Below are 15,948 nucleotides of genomic sequence, written 5' to 3' on the forward strand. Positions count from 1 at the left end.
AGGTTCAGCACCCCTAAGCTAAGCCAATGACAGTCAAGCAGACTATGACATCACAGCCACTCCCTATCAGAAGAGATTCCCCGCCTATGGACACAATAGCAAGTGCTATCATAACAAACCATAATGCAAACCCAAAGTTCTTAATTGTAATCAGCAGAGATCTTGGTGTGGGGGCATCCACTTTTCAGCCTGCTCTGCTGGATTTTAGACTGCTCTCGCTGGGCCTTTGTGAAAGTCTGTTTAATGGCGTACAGGAATGTTGATAGAGGCCGACGGTCACACAATCTGCTGCGTGTAACAACACCCCTCCTTGTGCTGCTTTTTGCCAGGCTGAAGCAGCGGTGGCAAAGCTGCAGGACACAGTCTGAGTATCATCTCCTTTGCTCCAATATGTAGCTTCAGTCACTGACCGCATTTGGACTATGGCTTCTTTTTCCAGTCCCTGTGTGAGCTGCAAGTGTGAACACCAGTTGCATAATTACTTTGTAAACCACCCAGAGAGCTTCGGCTATGGGGTGGTATAGAAATGCAAAATAATAATAATAATAATAATAATAATAATAATAATAATAATAACAACAACAACAACAACAACAACAACAACAACAACAACAACAACAATTCTGTGCAGCTTTCTGTGTCATCTGAACCTGGTGCAGTGCATGATGGAGGTGACTTCTTACCCACCCTACAACCTCTACTACAAGCCATGGGTTGTGGGGGGGGGGGTAAGACGCCACCACTGCCATACAATGTGTAGGTTAGGATGACGCAGCAACCTGCTCAGTGTCGCAGGTAATTCTGCAAATAGTGGTTGCATGCACAGCAGGCACTGGGCAGAGGAAGAAGCCATGATGGCTTCTTTTATCTCCATGATCATACAAATCCAGTCACTGAGCCTGTTCTGATGACACACTAAGCCACAGTGGTTAAGCATTTTGAGCTAAATATTCTGGCTTAGCATGTCATGTGAACCATGATTTAGGGTGTCATGTGTACCATTCCTGACCACGGTGGCTACATAACCATGGTTTAAATATGCTCCCTAACCATTGGCTACAAAAGGGTTAGTGGCCTAACCATGGCTTAGCACGGTGTCTGAAAAGTCCCATTCACACCAATGGTATAGGAAAAACCATTCAAGATTAGAGGTGCCTCTCTCTGATGCTTTACCATCCCTGTCTCATATCCAAGTTTGGCTGTCTGGTGCACATTTGAACCAAGACAACTTGTCCTAAGCAAGGAAGGACAAACTAAGGAATGTAAACAAACCTGTTCTTCAACGTATATTCAGCAGTAGCAAATAATCCACCAAACACCAACTACAGTTGTGTGCTTCCTTTCCATCTGATGCAACATAAACTTCCCCATGTTCTGTTCAGGGAAGTGCTAAATCAATAATCTTTCTACAATCACTCACACAGTAACTCTAGATTGAGCAATGTTTTATTTGGATCTGGGTGTAACCCAATCTCAGCAACATTGAATCCTTGTTCTACAGCTAGCTGGTTTGAGAAGAATACATGGATTTTTTGATGAACAGTAGAGCAAACTTCAGATCTTGCTTATGACTCAACCTTTCTCAACATCTGTAACTGGGTTTGGGCTATCCCACCTCTAATTATATCCTTGGCAGTCACTTTATACACAGGTCTTAGAAATGAGGAAGAAGTACTGCCAGTGTGTGTCACATAAAGATAACTCAGAAGATACAGAGACAGTATCTTTTGATGTTTTGATGAAAAGGTGTATGAAGTACTGGTTATCATCGCAACAGCTATAGTGGGGGAGCGGATCTTTTTATTCTTTAGATTGTCTAATCTTCAGCATTAGGGGAATAAATGTATGGCTTCAACTTCGGCCACAGCTAGACCTAATGTTTATCCTGGGATCATCCAGGGTTCACCCCTGCCTGAGCACTGGATCCCCTGTGTGTCACCTAGATGAACAGGTTTGACCCCTGGACGATCCAGGGATAAACCTTACATCTAGCTATGGCCTTCATTATTGCCATGCTCTTGAGCAAGGGCTAAAATGCCTCCTCTTACCTTTCCTTTATTAAATTATTCTGATACGGGAGGGAGGGAGGGGGAGAGAGAGAGAGAGAGAAAGAGAGAGAGATCAAAACTGCCTGAGCTTTTCCCAATGAATTTGGAGAATGATTCATAGCCAGGTCAAGGTTACAGAGATAGTCAACATGGTGTCCTCCAGATGTTTTGGACTATAAGTCCCACAAGTCCCAGCCAGCATGGTCAAGGATTATGGAAGTTATAGCCCAAAACTTCTGGAGGGTACCAGGTTGGCTATCTCTGGGTTATTATGACTTCCTGGGCAAGATAGTGGGCCAGTTCACCTAAAACAGCCCATGGGTTATTTGACGGTTGTTTCCCCCTCAAACAAGCCATGCCTCCTGAGTTCAGATGACATGACAAACTGTGCCCGGGTGGGTAGTTAGGGAAATGGAAACCAGCATACGCCAGGGATTTGTTTGATTATGTGAAACATGGGAGTACCAATGGCACTCCCAACCGACTCTCTCTACTGAATATCTCATGACCATTTGCCCCTCCAGCCCAGTAGTGGCCCACGACTAGTTGCCTTGTATTAAGAATGGGTGGGGCAGCAAGTGGGGTGGGAGGTGGGGTTTATACCAGACCCCTCTGCAATGTTGCCTAGGGAATTCTGGAGCCTGCTGTTACTTCAGGTGGCTAGTTTGGGAATAGCATCTTTGAGAGGATGACCCAACATTTCCTTTGGTGTTGCAGAAGACAAAGAGATAACATCACTTTGATTTTGCCACTATAAGTGAACATGCAGAATATATCAGCACTTTTCTCCAGTTTGCTAAGTTTCTGGTTTTGCATATAGTGCACATTATTCAGCCTATAGAAGCCAATGTTTCACCCGTAGGTGCACTATAACTGCCTCTGCCTATGTAAGCCAAAATGAGGATGGTATTAACAGTATAGAAAGATGTCAACTGGAGACTGTTGAACTATATCCAGAAGACTGTTCTGTAAACAGCCATTTCTGATATGCTAATGATGACTGACAATTAAAAACATGTTCAGCTGATGTCTGGATTTGATAAGGTTGCAATGAAGCCATTTTTTAGATATGGGGAATTGTTACACACTTGTGATTGGTCACTCATGGAAGTTTGTGAGTCCTTTACTTGGTGTCATCAACCTCCAGAGCGTCTCATGAGCTTTTTAAACTTAATCCCGATTTTAAAAGGGCAGGAGATAAACTGATAACAAACATTAATGTGAGATATTGGCAGTGTGAAATGATGGCGTTGCACTATAATATAGCCACTAGATTCACTGTTATAATGAAACATATAGAAATTTGCCAAGAAAGGAAGTTTTCAATTCAAATTATGTGTCTGCCCTATAAAGAAGCCCATCATAACCCCACAAAGAAACCAGTAGCAGAAAACCCCAGTAAGGCTGTAGGAGTTCAGCCTCATGTGATGAATCTCATGGACATTTTTGTTGCAACTTTGTTTCAAAATATAGATATGCATGTATAAATTATATAAGCTTGTACAGTTTATTGTTTACCCATGCTCCATGTTGTGGTCATACAATTTTGTGAATCAAATTAGCATTCCTTTTGGGGGGTAGGGAAAGATTTTGGCAAATTCTTTTCACCTTAAAGCAAGGGTGAATAGGCCTACAACTCCCAGCATTCCTGACATTGGTCATGCTAGCTGGAAAACATCAGGTTGGAGAAAGCTACTACTTATCTTATGCTACTGAATTCCAGTGGATGCAGTGGGGAGTAATCAAGGAAGAGGGGCTATTCAGTTCCTGTCCTTATTGTGAGTTTCCAAAAGCATCCAGTCAGCCACTGTGGGAAACAGCATGCTGGGCTAACGGGATATTGGCCAGATCCGCATAGAGCTTTTCATGAGATGAGATGGGATAATGAACTTATCTGATATGAACCTCCCAGGACACTAATATCAACATCTGTGGCCTTCCTCTGAGTGCCTTTGTGATGTTTCACTGTTTTTATTCCATATATCTGTGTTGTAAATGCTGTTTGAACTTCATATGGTAAGGATGGTAGGTGGTTAATTCTGTTGGGAGGGGGAGTGCATGGAATGTTGGAATTAATGCTGATTGGCTGTTGCATTCAAGTGTGTGAAGGAGAATGACAGTTGACAGCAATTAGGAGTGAGAGTTGGCAGTGAGAGAGAGTTGGGGTTTGTCTGCTGAAGAGAATAGATAGTGTAGGGTCTCCGTTTTATTATTTTGGAAATGAGACAGACAGGAAGAGTTAGATTTGAGACAGAGGGTAGAGTAGGCAAGGAAAACCTGATATATTTAATGTAACAAATAAACCACAAAGCCTGCTCAAATGTATAAACTTACATTTTACTCTGGAGCGGATTCTTTAAGTACCTGAGGTAAAGTACAGACTTATTTGGTGGCAGTGGTAAAATGAGGAGGAATTAAAAGGTACACAGAGTGCCAAGCTGGTTGCTGTGGGACCAAAAAGGGGTCATAGAACCACAGAACCAGGGGAAAGATTTTGATATGGAAGCCCTTCAAGCAAGCAATCCTGGATCTGTGTCATGGGGCACTGTAGAAGGCACATGCCTTTCTGATGTTTCAATCAGCCTTCCCTAACCTGGTGCCTTCCAGATGTGCAACTCCTAGCATTCCTTACCATTTGGCATGCTGGCTGTGGCTGATGGGAGTTGGTCCAAAACATCTGGAGGGCATGAGAGTGGAGAAGGCTGGTTTTCTTACCATCAGAGACAAAGAACACCTCCTTACAGAGTTATGGGGAACATCTAATTTCAGAAATAACCCTTTCACCTGGCTTGTGTAGGTGGGGCATTTACCTTAAAATTAATATGAGGCATTGTGAGTGCCATTGCATTCTTCCATGGAAACATAATTGACTTGAACTGACAACTCCATATTGCCCTGCTCCTGTAGTTCAGCACAACATTCTTGACATATCTTCAGACAAGCTCATTATCCAGGTATCGTCATTTCATGTCTCCATTCCACCATCCAGGAAGTAATTAACTGTCATAACTTACCTTCCTTATGCAATGCCTATTGTCCTTCGGCTATTGGGCGGTATAGAAATGTAATAAATACATAAATAAAAAATAGTATCAGAATCTCTCTCAATGGCAGTTAGCTCCCCATTCTCCAAGTGTCAGGCTTGCGATTTAATGATTTAGGACAACAGTTCCATATGACAGGTAACTGGAACACCTGCCAGTGCAAGGCAGACAGCATCTCCCTCTTCCTCTAAGGGGTTTAAAAAACTGTTTTAAACCATCAAAACCCCATTTGAGCAATGAAGGTAGATGTAATAATTTCTTATTTTTTAAAAAATAAGCTCTCTCTATTTAAGCTCTATTTTTTAAAAAATAAGCCAGAAGCTCTCTCGCCTGGCTTCCTAGATTTACAACTGAAATTACAGACAAGCATACCAGCATCCTGGCCACCAGCTAGGCGTGTGTCTCACCCCGTTCCTCAGGTGCGCTGTCAGCGGTCAGTTTTTCAATCATCACTTGTCACAGTCCTACTGCGTTCGCAGCATTATGTGGGTCAAGGCTGGGGACCTTGTGGCCTTCAAGATGTTGTTGAACTGTAGCTCCCATCAGCCCCAGCCAGCACAGCCAATGGTTAGGGATGATGGCAGTTGAAGTCCAAGAACATTTGGAGGACCACCAGTTCTCCACCCCTGGTGTAGGTGTATATAAAGGTAGGTGTTCAAGCCCTTTAACCACTGGTTTTACTGGCAAGGACTAACAACAAGACAAAGGGTTTTTATGTGAGGAACAATGAAAAAAAATTACAGTAAACCGAAGTCTAGGAAGAATACTATTGGAACCATTCGAATCCATTGCCACACAGTTCATCCCTTCCAGCTCCTTCCTTCTCCCAACAGTCAGCTGCCCAAATTCCCACCTTCACCCTAAAGTATCATCCCATGCTTCAAGCCATCCTCCCACTTACCTTAGTGTCAGTGGAGACTGGTGGCTCTGATATCGGTGGGGTTGTGAATCCATATGGATTTCAATCAGAACCAGCCAGAACTCCAAAGGAGCTATCCAAGATGCTCAGCCCTACCCTCTGAAATAAGCTCAGCACCTTGGATAGTTCCTTTAGATTTTCAGCTGGTTCAGACTGAAACCCAGAACAGATTCACAGCCCCACCAAAATCAGAGCCACCAGCTTCCACTGCTTAACATTTTCCAAACAATCATCCCAAAGCCCAAACATGATTCATTTGCACACTTGGTGGCCTTTTTGAGTTGTGTTGGACTCCAACTCCCATCAGCCTCAGACAGCACTGCCAGTGGGGAAATTGCAAAACTGCTCTGGGGTTTGGAAGGCACGGGAGCTTTCTTGGTGATATCCCCAGGGCCGGGCACAGCCAGGTTCTGCTTCAAACTTCCAGAACCATCCCCCAAGACACTGACCCTATTGAGGAAACATTTATTTATTTATTTATTTATTTATTTATTTATTTATTACATTTTTATACCGCCCAATAGCCGAAGCTCTCTGGGCGGTTCACAAAAATTAAAACCATAATAAAACAACCAACAGGTTAAAAACACAAATACAAAATACAGTATAAAAAGCACAAGGATAAAACCACACAGCAAAATTGATATAAGATTAAAATACAGAGTTAGAACAGAAAAATTAAATTTAAGTTAAAATTAAGTGTTAAAATACTGAGAATAAAAAGGTCTTTAGCTGGCGACGAAAAAGTACAGTATAGGCACCAGGCGGACCTCTCTGGGGAGCTCGTTCCACAACCGGGGTGCCACAGCGGAGAAAGCCCTCCTCCTAGTAGCCACCTGCCTCACTTCCTTTGGCAGGGGCTCACGGAGAAGGGCCCCTGTAGATGATCTTACGGTCTGGGCAGGTAGATATGGGAGGAGGCGTTCCTTCAAATAACCTGGCCCCAAACCGTTTAGGGCTTTAAATGTCAATACCAACACTCTGAATCGGGCCCGGACCTGGACTGGCAGCCAATGAAGTTGTAAAAGGACTGGCGTAATGTGATCTCACTGGCCAGTCCCTGTTAGTAAACGAGCTGCCCTGTTTTGTACCAGCTGAAGCTTCCAGACCGTTTTCAAAGGCAGCCCCGTGTATAACGCATTGCAGTAATCCAAATGAGAGGTTATCAGAGCATGGATAACTGTAGATGCAGTTGTAGTTGGTATATCAACCTAAGCTGTTGATATACGTAGTTGGTAAGGGCGTAGTTGGTATATCAACCTAAGCTGATAAAAGGTGCTCTTTGCCACTGAGTTCACCTGTGCTTCAAGTGACAGTTCTGGATCCAAAAGCACCCCCAAACTATGGACCCGATCCTTTAGGGGGAGTGCAACCCCGTCCAGGACAGGGCAAACATCACCTCGCCGGACAGATGAACCACCCACTAACAGTACCTTCGTCTTGTCTGGATTGAGTCTCAGTTTGTTAGCCCTCATCCAGTCCATTACCGTGCCCAGGCACTGGTTCAGAACAGCCACTGCCTCACCTGGGTTTGATGAAAAGGAAAGGTAGAGCTGGGTATCATCCGCATATTGATGACACCTCAGTCCACATCTCCGGATAACCTCCCCCAGCAGCTTCATGTATATGTTAAACAGCATAGGGGATAAAATAGAGCCCTGCGGAACCCCATGGCTTAGGAGCCACGGCACAGAGCAATAATCCCCCAGCACCACCTTCTGGAATCGGCCATCCAAGTAGGAGCGGAACCACTGCAACGCAGTTCCTCCAACTCCCAGCTCAGACAACCTATCCAGAAGGATACCATGGTCGATGGTATCGAAGGCCGCTGAGAGGTCTAGGAGAACCAACAGGGTCGCACTCCCCCTGTCCCTCTCCCGACAGAGGTCATCCCACAGGGCGACCAAGGCAGTTTCCGTTCCAAAACCAGGCCTGAAACCCAATTGAAATGGATCTAGATAATCCGTTTCATTCAAGAGTGCCTGGAGTTGCCCTGCAGCCACCCGCTCAAGCACCTTGCCCAGGAAGGGGATATTAGCCACCGGCCTGTAGTTGTTAACATCTTCCGGGTCCAGGTTAGGCTTCTTCATTTGTTTTGTGTGAATGCAGTGACAGCACTTTCAGAGTGACTGGCAGTTGGGCTCACCCCATCACGAAAGGGCAGTATGACGATCTGATTCAAAGTGCTGGGTTTGGTCTTTAAAGAGTTAAATGGCTTGAGCCGTCTTACTTTCCAGTAGTGAAAGTGAGTAGCGATGGTCATGCATGGAGCAATAGCAGAAAGTTTAGTCATTAGGTAGACTTTTTAAAAAAGAAAAGAAAATAAACTGTTGCTTAAAAGGGAATGGAAGCGCTTCAGTTTCTAAGAAGAGAAACTTCTTTAGTGTCAGTAATTTCAATCCATTTTGTTGGAGGAAGAATTGACAAGAACCAAGAAATAGCTTCATATTCAGCCATTCCACTTCCAACATGTAGAAGCACGAGTCATTTGCTTACCTTTGTCCCATCTGAGAGGCAAGAAATGAGGCTTCATTTATTCATATATGTAAAGCATTTTGAGTTTATCAACAGGATTATCATGGGTGGGGATGCAAATTCTTTTGCGAAATTGAGGAGCCAGCTTCGAAGGAAGGAGAAATAAACAAATTCAATTGTATCACCTGTGGCTTGAATCAAGGTAACAGGATTTTCTACCACTGCAATGGTATATACATACCAATGGTTGGATTAGCAGGAGATTTCATCCCACCTCAAAAAATGCAAACTATGGGTTAATTTGATCTTGACATTTTTAGAGTAGTTATTAGGTTCAATAGCAAGGGTCATTCAGTGTGCAGTGCTAATTAAACACTCTGGGTGCATTACAAAGCCTTGAGTGCAAACCAGAGCCACATGGTGGGGTGGTAGGGGAATGTAGAGCCCTATCAGTTTCCTTTTAGCATGAGCTTCTTATGTATAAAAGGACTAGCAGGTTCAATGTGTTCTTTACTAGCACTGCTTTCATTGTGTTAAGCACCTGGCTTGCTTCGCACTATTGTTTTATGCTTCTGGCTGCTTAGCCAGGGACTCTGTTTTGTGCAGTACAACAATGGGACCAATTACCTAGGGAGGTTGTGGGCTCTCCCACACTAGAGGCCTTCAAGAGGCAGCTGGACAACCATCTGTCAGGGATGCTTTAGGGTGGATTCCTGCATTGAGCAGGGGGTTAGACTCGATGGCCTTGTAGGCCCCTTCCAACTCTGCTATTCTATGATTCTATGATTCAGTAAAGTTTCCCAAGCTCTTCTCTTTTTTTGATTCAGTCGCTTTTGTTTGACTACTTCTCCCAACATCAATGCCAGGATGTTTGTGGTACCATTACGTGAATGGTCACTGTAATTATTGCCATATATTTAAGCTGTAACACAAGTGTCATCGCCTGTACATTTGCATTGCATTGCATTGCATTTCGCTCTGACTTCACTGCTTACAACCCCTCCCCGCAACCCCATATAGCTACACACACACCTGCCGACTCAGTATTTTGCTACATGCACTTGATGAAGTGGATTGAAATCTATGAAAGTTTATACCATGATAAATTTACCACGAGAAAAATACTGGAGATTTCCAGCGGAGAAATGCTGTTGTTGCTGGGGTGGAAAGGCTTATTCTCCCCCTTTCTCCCAGGCAGTGCTTAATGGAGAAGGCCTTTTGGAAACCTTCATCAAGTGAATGGCTGCCATGCGCAGATAGGTCTGGGGATGTAAAAGGGGAAGTGGATGAGCCCTACGTACAGCAACACACATGGCAGAAAGACGCTTCCAACCTTCTTCAGCAACCAAGATGCCAAAACCAATGATTGAGGCGCCCATGGTGACTGGATTGTTGCATCCCTGATGATGAGCAACTATGAATGAAATAAAAAAAATATTCTTGGTCATCCGAGAATATATATCCAAGTGTCAGCGTAGGAAGCAAACCATTGCAAAAGCTCAGATTAGGTCACATCTGGAAAGCTGTTGAGCAATAGGCCTGGCCAGCTTCTTCTTTTATTCTTTTCTTTTCTTGGCAGCAGTATCAGTGATGTTAATTTAGCATCACAAGCACTTTGGGGCAAGGACCTGTCTTTTGTTATGCTAGCCCAGCTGGGCACCCTCCAGATGTTTTAGATGGCCATAATCCCATGCTGGTTGGGGATTGTTGTTGTAGTTGTTATCTCTTTTTTCCCTCATGGCAGTTTTGCTAGATGCACATGATGGGCTTTGCCAGGTCCTGCTGTCTTTTACTGATTCAGGAATTTCCTGACAACTGAGCATGTTTTAAGGATGACTGCTTTCTGGATGGTGGAATGGATGTATTTTGCTTATTATTATCCCTACCACAAAAAGCAGTTCCAAAAAAACTTACACACACAATACAGAAATCCCTGATTAATATAACAGGAAACAACCCCAGAAACTATATAAACCATAATCAGCACAATAATACAAATAAAACATAAATGAAATATGAAAAATGTTCATCCACCAGTACACAAAATCACCCCCTGCTCACAGCCTAGAATGAACACCACAAAAGCCGCCCATAACAATTGGGCCATAAGTAGTGTCCAAATGCCTGGAAAAATAAGTACCATATTTCTTCGATTCTAAGACGCACTTTTTCCCCCCTATAAACATCTCTAAAAATGGGGTGCGTCTTAGAATCGCGGGTGCGTTTATTATTTCTTAGAATCAAAGCTTTTTTTCTGTTGGTGGTACTGAAATTAGTGTGTGTCTTACAATCGATGGTGTCTTAGAATCGAAGAAATATGGTACGTCTTTACTTAGCACTGAAAAAATGACCGTGTCAGCCCCAGACACTGGCTGGTGAATTGTACATTACCTGCAGTTTCTGAACCATCTTCAAAGGCAGCCCAATGTAAAATGCATTGCAGTAAACTAACCTAGAGGTTAGCAGAGCATGGACCCATGATGTTAGGTTATCTCCCATCCAGATAGGGTCGCAATTGGGCTACCAACTGAAGCTGGTAGAAAGCACTCGGTGCCATGGAGGTCACCTGATCTTCCAGAGACAATGATGGATCCAAGAATACCCCCCAAGCTACGCAGCTGCTGTTACGGGGGGAGGGGGGAGTGATGATAGGAGTTGTAGTCGAACACGTCTGGAGGATGTTTGGTTGTGGAAGACTGTATTAAGATGCAATGATTCAAATAGGAACAGTATCAGGGTACCTTTATCAGTGGTGTGTATATATTGCAAGAAAGGTAACTTTTGAGTTTCATAGGACTCTTTCTCGGGCGCAGAAGGGGATGGGCTGTGGAGAAAAGGCTATTGCTGTAAGAAAGAAGACATAGCACAAACCTCATCTGCAATCTTTGACATTTTAACACAGTGATTTCAGGCTGGTCTTTACTATATATTTGCTAGAGAATAAGCCCCACTGAACACAGCAAGATTTACTGACAAGCATGGGATTGAGCTAAAGGTTAGCCTGTGCACAGGGCAAAACACTGCACATTGCCCAAAATGATTTTGGAACAAAGACATAAGGGCCACACTCCATTTGTAAGCCTAAATGCCTGATGGCACTGTAGAAATAATAAGAATTTAACAGCAGCTGCATGACAGGGAAAGGTTTAAAAAGTGAAGTTGTCTGCATGCCCATGCTAGAGAATTCTACACCTGTTGCATTTTGGCCTGTGATGCATTTTTTATAGTGTACATATCTGTTCATATCAGTCCCACTGAGTTCCTTAATTCTGGCTCAGTAGGCATACAGTAAGAGTGCAGACTTAATGTGGACAAGCTGCTTGGATGAGTAAGGAAGACAACTTGTCCTCTTGATCCCTGTCCTTCTCGGCTGGTCACCCAGGGAGGAGATGCAGTTAGACTACAACTACACATATTATTAATGCATCTCTCAGGGAGGGGAGTTTTCCACCATGTTTAAAAGAAGCAGTGGTGCTGCCGCTTCTAAAAAAGCACTCCCTGGACCCCCTGGACCTTAATAAATCTTCCATTTTGGGGCAAGGTGATTGAGAGGGCAGTTGCCTTCCAACTCCAAGCAGATGATACAGATTTTCTAGACCCATTTCAAACCGGCTTTAGGGCGGGATATGGAGTTGAGACAGCTATGGTTGCCTTAGTGGACGATCTCCGCATGAGTATTGACAGGGGGAGTGTGTCCCTGCTGGTACTTTTGGACCTTTCAGCGGCTTTCGATACCATCGACCATGGTATCCTTCTGGAACGCCTGAGGGGTTTGGGAATCCGGGGCACTGTGCTCCGGTGGTTCTGGTCCTACCTCTCAGGTAGATTCCAGATGGTGATGCTTGGGGATACTTGCTCCTCAAAAAAGGAGCTGTTGTATGGCGTACCACAAGGTGCCATCCTATCCCCAATGCTGTTTAACATCTACATGAAAATGCTGGGAGAGATCATCCGGAGGCATGGGGCGGGGTGCTATCAGTATGCTGATGACACCCAAATATATTTCTCTATGCCTTCAATAACAGCATCAGCTAAGGATAGTGTGTCTCCTCTGAATGAATGCTTGGAGGCGGTAATGGGCTGGATGAGGAAAAACAAACTGAAGCTGAATCCAGACAAAACAGAGGTGCTTGCTGTCAAGGGCTCTGACCTAGGTTTGGAGGCCTATCCAGATCAATGTAAAATCAAGAATTTTTAAGATGTATTGATTCTGTACTAATGTTGTTCTCCGCCTCGATCCAAAGGGAGAGGCAGGTCAGAAATTATTATTATTATTATTATTATTATTATTATTATTATTATTATTATTATTGACAGTGGAGCCGTGACAAGGAAAAAGGCAGCAACCCTCCAGAGTAACTTAAATTGCCTTGTCTTTAACTCATGCAGCTGGATTGGGCCCTGCTTTTGTGCCCCATCCAATTCTTATCAACAGCTGCCAAGTGAGAACCATCATCAAGGCTCCTCCTTAAAACTTGAAATCTTTACAAAAGGCAGGCAGGCAGGCAGACAAACAAGCAAACTGGAAAAATCTATTTTCTGGGTAATCCTTTGGGCATATGATTAACTCTAGTGGTTCTGTTGAAAGCTGTGCAACATCACTGGGAGAGGAGGAGGACCAAAGGGTGTAAAGCACACGCACACGCACACACTTTAAAAGCCAGATAAAGATGGATGAACAGTGCGTGGGGAGGGCTAGAAATAATTTCTTGGAGAGCCTTTGGGGATGCAGTTTGTTACATTCTGTCTAGCTGTGAATAAGAACATGCCATGGTGCAGTTATGTAACGTTGGCGGTGTTGCCTTCTTTTCCTTTTCCTGTGAAAACAATTTTTTTTTTCAAGCAATGGGAAAACCCTCGGTGCTGCACTGTTCAGCCCTTTCCCTTGCAGCGAACATAGCTCCAGGGTGGAGCGCATGCTTTGCATGCAGGATTTTCTTGGGCTCAATACCCAATTTTCTTGGGCTCAATCTCCAGGTAGGGAGGGTGGGAAAGGCCTCTGCCTGAAGTCCTAGAGAGCCAATCCCAGTCAGTGTAGGCCTTCCCTGGTGGCCTCCAGATGTTTTGGACTACAACTCCCAGAATGCCTGACCGTTGGCTGTGCTTGGGGGGGGGGCTGATGGGAGTAGAAATCCAAAATGTATAGCGAATACCATGATGGGGAAGGTTGGTGTAAGTGATACTGAACTACTGGGCCAGCACGCCGGGTTTGAGGGGACCCTAAGCAAGGTGTCCTCCGATGCCCTCCCATGCCAGGGATCGGAGGGCAGGCGACAACAGGCGAAGTAGTGGCAATACTGAAAGCAGAACAACTCCAGCCACTCAGTACACCCTCAGCCTAGTGCTGTCAAAAGAACAGCCAGGCGAGACAGCTGCAGCCAACACCAGCATGTTCATTACCCCCAGTGATTCTGCAGACAAAGGGTGAAAGCCAACATGACTAACGTTAAGTCTCATTCATTCAATGGGACTTATGTGGGATTTTACCATACTGTACATTGGTAGAGGGGCTGAGAGCATGGGGATGGGTGGAAGGGTGGAGAAAGCCCCGGTTCAATTTGGTTTGAGATGCTCCTAATTTTCTCCTAACTGTGCTCGGAACGTACCAAATAACATAAACTCCTCTTCTCCTTTGCTGAAATCAAGGGGGCTTAAATGTGCTTTGACTTGGGCAGCACTGCATATGCAGTATTTTGAAATACCAAATAAAAGCTCTAAATCTAGGGCACCAGGAATCCTGGGTATATAGGGACCCTACGTAACTCTGGCAGTGCTGATCACCTATTAGGCAGTCAATAGGATGGGGGCAAAACAAATTTTGTGCAGCCAGAGGTGAATTTCAAACCAGCAGAGACTGAATGAGGCAGACAGCCAAAATAAATAAGTAAATCTAGCTATGTGTGCACTTTACTTAACATATAGTATTTACGAAAAGTGAGTCCTTAACTATTTATATACTTTACAATAAAAATATGTCCATCTAGTTATCCCAGGCCAGTAAACAATTAATACTGAAGTAATAGAAAAACAGTTCAATTACTTGAGGACGTGTAAGTCAGCAGCAAAAAAAAATTAATCTCTTCCAAACGATGCCAGTGAGGAAAATCTCAAGATTCCAGTGTACCAACTTGCTTGAGGGCTGCAAATTAATCTTGCATGCTAATCATTGAATGTGGATGAATAGCAAGCACCTTGAGAAAGCAATTGTAAGTGCTGGGCTCATAAGTCACTTCTCATTCTGAAGCTTGGAAGATGGGTACTAGAAAGGGGGGGCTTCTTGGTGGTGGCTTCCTGATTGTTATTGCATGCTTTCCCCAGGGAAATTTGCTTGGTGCCAACGTTGTTTTCTCTTGCCAGGTGAAGACTCAGACCTTTTAATCTCTATTATGTGTTGGTGGTTTGACTGGTTGAAATTCCTTATTCTTTATTATATTTTATCAAGTTGGCTTTGTATTGTTTTTTTTTAATCAGGTTGGGTTTTGTATTTGCATCTATATTTTCACTGTGCTGGTTTTATATTGTACTTTTAGATCTATGGTTAGAATCCTACATAGAATAGATCATCAAATGAATGAGACTCAAATTAAGTCCCATTCAATTCAATGGGTCTTCTCAATATAGGACTAACATTAGATACTGTCCTTTTTATTTTATTTTATTGTTCTACTTTAAAATAGTTGTATGATACTTAGAGAACAGGGTTTATAGATACAACTAATAATTCTATTTCATGGGGTGGGGGGTGAACCTGAGATGTTTGATGTGTGTTAGTGCAGCTACATACACCAGTGGACCAAATCCAAAATCACGAGCACTCTAAATTCCATCAGCTTCAAATCTGGAACCATACTACATGACATGAGCCTCCTGCTGATGGTTACAGAAAATGACTTCCCAGAGATTATAAACAGGATTATGTCACAGAAATTCCCAGGAGTGCCCTTTAGCCTTCTGCACCATTCAGTGTCAGATACAGGCAAATCTTGGGCTGCAAAGAATATTAAATGAAAAGGCAATATACACAATATATAGTACTGATGCAATATGAACATCAGCCTATCAGCTGTTTTGCAGTTGTAAAAAATAATATTTAATCTATTTGCAATATTTTTAAGTGACCTGAAATAGCCTTTAATTATTTTAGGCTGCAATCCTATATCCACTTTCCTGGAGTAAGCGTCACTGAACTCAGTGGGACTGATAGCTGAGTAGATATGTATAGGATTGCAGCGTAAATCTCAACTCCGACTATAAACATCAGAACAAATTCCACTGAACACAGCAGGATATGCAAGCCTTCAATAATAGTGTAGGCAACCTGGTGCCCTCCAGATGTTTTGAACATTTCCCTTAATGAAAGTTGTAGCCAATAACATCTGGAGGGCATCAGGTTGTTTAGTCCTGGTACACAGTTACACATACCTGGGAGAAGCCCCATTATACACAATGGGCCAATTCACAT

Source organism: Elgaria multicarinata, chromosome 4 (genome assembly GCF_023053635.1).
Source record: "Elgaria multicarinata webbii isolate HBS135686 ecotype San Diego chromosome 4, rElgMul1.1.pri, whole genome shotgun sequence".
Lineage (NCBI taxonomy): Eukaryota > Metazoa > Chordata > Lepidosauria > Squamata > Anguidae > Elgaria > Elgaria multicarinata.